Raw genomic sequence first — 5,670 nt, 5'->3', positions numbered from 1 at the left:
GACGCATCCGCAGACCGTAGGGCACCAGGACGGTAGGACTCCATCGCACTTTGCGCACATCACAGTCTCATAGATCCCATCTTGTCTGTGATTGGTGGTCCGATAGTCTGTCTCATGTCTCGCGCCTCACGGCAGATCGGTATACTAATCTGATTTCTGATGCAATTACTTTTCAATATTTTAATCAACATTGATGGATAATGACTAATATAATATTGATCCATCTAGGTGTTTAGTTATATTTGTTCTAGTTTTGGATTATCTAGTGTTTTGATACAAGATTGTAGTCATGTCTTCTACAAATCAGTCTAGAAAGTATGAATCTGGTTACCAAAAGCGTAAGAAAAAACAAAGAATAGAGGATTTAACTCAATCTCAAAAAGGGGCTATGGATAAATTTGTTAGAAAAGAGTCACAAGTGTCCACCGATAATGATGACAATGATTCTAGAGATGGTCAGATGGAGACAGAAAATATTGTTGGGGTCGAGGAAGTTCTTATTGATAACACAAACATTGAAATGGATAACAATGCTGATAACATTAGGGCCAATAGTACTTCACCAATTGCGCATGTTAATGATTCCTTTCAGCCTGATATATTTGATCCTAGATATTGGGATTCCCTTGATCATAAACAAATTGATATTTTAGCAGAGAAGGGTCCTAGAAGAGATTTATCAATTCAGAAAGGTCCTAAGGATAGATATGCTAGAAGGTTTTCTGCACTATTCTATACAAGAATTTTATCAAATGGAGAGCATTGTGATAGGGATTGGCTTGTCTATTCTAAGGAACTCGATAGGGTCTTTTGCTTTGGTTGTAAATTATTTACAAAAGGCCATCGAAAAGGTCAGTTGGCAAATGAGGGGTTTAATGATTGGATACATCTTGGTAGTAGACTTAAAGAGCATGAAACAAGTCCAAATCATGTTTTGAGTATGGCAACTTGGTTTGAGTTGTGTAGTAGATTGCAAAAGGATCAAACTATTGATAAAGCCGCTCAACGACAACTTGAGAAAGAAAAGGACCATTGGAGAAAAGTTTTGTTCAGAATTGTTTGCATTGTTAAATTTCTTGCCAAGCATAATCTTGCTTTTCGTGGGACTAATAGCAAACTGTATGAAGATAGCAATGGGAATTTCTTGGGATTGGTAGAGATGTTGGCTGAATTTGACCCAATTATTCAAGAACATGTTCGTCGTATTACAAGTGAGGAAACTCAAGCTCATTATCTTGATTTTAAGATTTAGAATGAGTTGATACACTTGCTTACTTCTGCTATTAAGTCTAAAATTATTAAGAAAATAAAGAGTGCAAAGTACTTCTCTGTCATACTTGATTGTACTCCTGATGCAAGCCACCAAGAACAAATGTCTTTAATTATAAGATAAGTTGACTCATCTTCAAGTGATGTTCGCATAGAAGAATCCTTTATAGGATTTTTGGATGTCAACGATACAACTAGGCAAGGACTTTTTGATGTGCTAGAGAATGAACTAAAGCTCCTTGGTCTTGATATAGATGATGTGAGAGGACAAGGTTATGACAATGGGTCAAATATGAAAGGAAAACATAAAGGGGTAAAAAAGAAATTTTTGGATGTAAATCCTCGTGCTTTCTATTCTGCTTATGGTTGCCATAGCCTTAATTTAACACTTTGTGATATGGCTAAGACTTGTGGTAAAGCTAAGGACTTCTTTGGAATCATCCAGCGCATCTATACAACTTTTGCTAATTCTACTAAGAAATGGCAAATTCTAAAAGATAACATATCAGGATTGACTCTCAAGTCAGTATCAGCTACATGTTGGGAGAGTCATGTTGAAAGTGTTAAAGCTATAAGATTTCAGTGCACAGACATTCAAGAGGCTCTACTTCAGGTACCCAATATTGTTGTATTGATATTTGATAATGATGTACTTATTTTGGCTATCTCCAACTATAACACATATTTTCTTCCTTTCAATTTCAGGTATCTGATGTTGATAATGATCCAAAAACAAGCAGTGAGGCTAAGGGCTTGGCAAACAATGAACTTGGAGAATATGAATTTATATTGGCAATAGTCATTTGGTATGAGGTATTATATGCCATTAATTTAGTAAGCAAACACTTGCAAGCAAAGGATATGCTTATTGATGTTGCTATTGAGAAAGTGGAAGGGTTGATTTCTTTCTTCAAGGATTATAGGGAAACTGGTTTCTTAGAAGCATTAGAGATTGCCAAAGGAATTGCACTTGAGATGGATATTGGTACAATGTTTCGTAAAAGAAGAGAAATTAAAAGAAAGAGACATTTTGATGAGAACTTAGATGACACAAATGCTGGTACATAGTCTGTAGAGGAGCTATTTAGAATCAGCTATTTTTTACCTGTTGTTGATCAAGCAATTTCCTCACTTACAACAAGATTTGAACAATATCAGAGTTACCAACAAAATTTTGGTTTCTTATTTACCTCTGAAACATTACAGTCATTGGATGACACGAGTTTGAAATCTTCTTGTGATAATCTTGGGGTTGTCCTTACAAAAGATGAAAAATCTGATGTTGATGCCAATGAATTGTATGTGGAGTTGAAGTTTCTTCAAGATTTCATTCCTAAAGAAAATATGGGTCCTGTTGAAATTCTAAAGTTCCTAAAGCGGCATGACTGTTTTCCCAATGCAAGTATTGCATATAGAGTTCTATTGACCATTCATGTGACCGTTGCATCGACAGAGCGAAGCTTTTCTAAATTGAAACTATTGAAGTCATATTTGTGTTCGACAATGACACAACAAAGACTTAATGATTTGGCTACAATAGCACTTGAGAGTGGATTGCTGGAGAAGATTGATTATGAGCATATCATTGAAGATTTCATTCCAAGGAACACTAAAAGAATGAAGTACTTCAATTAAAGATTATGAAAGCAAAAGTCAAATAGATACGGTTTTTGATATATCTTAGTGTGATATATATCATATATCTTATTTACAGTCATATTTTTTAGGGAGGTAGGTGATGAGGACATGACACCCATGCATATGACCATGTTTGGTATATGGTATGGAGGGGAAGGAGGCCAGCAAGGGTGTCCAAGTCAAGGAGGCCTGAGGCTAATTTGGTTCGAGTCCCCGAGGTGGAGGCCCAAAGCAACTCAAGTTCGAGTCTGCCTCGGCCTCCAGGACCAGTCTGCCTTAAACTAGTCACCTAGGACGCATCCGGACTCCATTTTTGATGATCCATATATGGTTGGAAAGCTAATTTGATAAGGAAGCAAATCCAAGTGGTCTCACATCAAAAGCCCTTCAGAATCAATGGGAATCATCGAAACAAATTAGCGTCTAGAATCTGCCAGGGTGCTACGACACCGTCTTTTGGTCCGTTGGGTCGTGTATCATATTTGGGCCCATTAGGGGCGCGTCCAGGGTAGGCGACGACCCTAAGACCTTTATAATCATACGTTGCCATCGTCATTAGGCGACGACCCTAAGAACAGTTTCGTCGTTCATCGATTTGTGAGACCCCAACTTTGTGAGATAATCATTCATCTGCAATTTGGTTGCATTCTTTCTTGTTCTTGCTTGTGTTCTTCATTGCGTAGGCAGGGATTAACCTTTTTGGTGAGGTCAACCTGGTTCGTGACTTGGTTGATAACCAGAGGAGCTATGGTGCTAAGATTGTAGGGTTCGATCTTTCGATCTAAAGCCAGATCGATGTGTCATTCTCGGCCACAATGATAGTTACCATCACTTGACGGAAGATTGGGATCCCCGTCTCCATTAAGTGGTAATCAGAGCTAAGGTATACCGTCAGGTTCACATTTATCCCCTAGTTCGAGTGTTTTCCTTCGTCCTATAAATCCAGAAAATTACCCTACAAAAATATTTGTGTTTTTCATTGTTTGTCCCCTATCCTACTACCCGTTGTGCCATTGCAATATTTTTAATTTTAATTTGCTTTATTGAACGGTCGTCCCTCGTGTATCCTCATGTTCGTTGGTTTAATTGAGTCTTGGTCTAGTTCTTTTTTAGCGTGAATCTGATTATCAGTTTGTGTTTCATGTTCTGTTCTTGTGATGGAACGTTGGTTTCCATGTTGGTCTTGTTTCCGAGAATAGAAGATCCCTGTAAGTTTCCAAATAGGTTTTCCTTTGTGTCACGTGCCTTCATAGAAAGTAATCCTAGTTTATTTGGAAGGCCTAAGTTTTCAATCTCCAAGAGTATCACGATAGTTCATTTGTTTTAGTGCATGCCTTGGTCATTTTTCTACAACACGTTCTGGTGTTGTCTACGCCATTAGAACTGGTCTAGCTTGCTTTGTTTTTTTAGGTCGCTAAAAAAAGTCAGCGTGTTATAGAAGGAAGATGTTTCTTCTAAGTTTTCCTTGATCAACGCCAAAGAACTTGCTGCTGCGTTCAGTCCGACAAACATGCTGCTGCTGTGGATGTGCCTAGCTCTATCGCTCTATCACGAACCAGCCGCTGGTTGTACCACCCATTGCTTGCATTGGTAAGAACTTTGTAAGAGCTTGGTAAGACGCTTCCACTTGCTGTGAAAAGTGACACCACTACAACCATGTAGTCATTTGATAGGGATAATACTTTTGTGTTGTCTTTTGCTATCTTCTAACAATGACAGGTTGTTCGTATCCACCAACTTATGATGGTATAGGTGCTGATGAGTACATGGAGTGGGAAATTGCCATAGATAACATATTTGCTACTTGTTTTATGTGTCCAAGGAGAAAGGTAAAAAATGTAGCTAGTGTTTTATGACATTCTGCTTTATCTTGGTGGGAGTCTTTAGATCCTTCTGACAAACCTCAAACTTGGAATGATATGAAACTCCTTATGCGAGAAACCTTTGTTAATCCACCTTCTATTTTGACTTCATATGCTGAGGTGCACCATTTAGAGGAAGAGTCTGTTGTTATTCCTCTTGCTATGACTAACCTTCTGCAGGATAATATCCATAAGCAAGAGGATGATATGGAAGAAAATGAGGAGCTCACAACCTCATATGCAAATTTAGAACCATCACTTCACAATGCACCTATTACTCTTGTTGAGAACACAGGTAATGCCCATGGTGTTACACTCATAGAAGGTGAGAATTGTTTTAATGTATTAATTTTTTTCACAAATCATGCTATCATAGAGCAATTGTTAGTGGAACCCTCTCTTGATTTATCTTTATCCCATGATAATTTGCTTGAAGTTCCTTATAATAAAGATGAATTGGTTGATGATGCTTCAGTTTTACATGTTTTAGAACTAGTCACTTGTGCTGAAAATAAACATGTTATTCATATTGCTATTAAAACTGATGAGTTCAAACTGCTATCTTCTTTACATACTTTGGGCTACATGGGATTTGATGTTTTATGTAACCTAGATTGTTTGGAGGAGAGCCTTTTTAAATATGCTGATTTGTCTTAGTTTTCTAAACACACATATCATGTTATTAGCAAATATAACAACAAGGGACAATATATGATACATCGAGTATACATTCGTAGTAATATGAATTTTCCTTTTGTTGTACAAGATTATGATCGTTTAGAGGGCAGCCATAATAATACAAATATTTTATCATGTTCCTCAAAGAAACAAGTTCACTTCTAAGAAGGGAAGCATTGTTGGTTGCTACCTATGTTTGCTAGACCATCTATTCCTGCATTGT

At 37.4% G+C, this 5,670-nt stretch overlaps 1 pseudogene; it reads left to right on the top strand.

Moving 5' to 3' along the window:
* The first annotated feature begins 388 nt into the window (after positions 1 to 388).
* On the top strand, positions 389 to 2,904 carry LOC136451251 (uncharacterized; annotated as a pseudogene).
* The last annotated feature ends 2,766 nt before the right edge of the window (positions 2,905 to 5,670 follow it).

This window comes from Miscanthus floridulus, chromosome 5 (genome assembly GCF_019320115.1).
Source record: "Miscanthus floridulus cultivar M001 chromosome 5, ASM1932011v1, whole genome shotgun sequence".
Classification (NCBI taxonomy): domain Eukaryota; kingdom Viridiplantae; phylum Streptophyta; class Magnoliopsida; order Poales; family Poaceae; genus Miscanthus; species Miscanthus floridulus.
The sequence above is the reverse complement of the archived record's forward strand: the minus strand, read 5'-3'. Positions and strand labels throughout refer to the sequence as shown.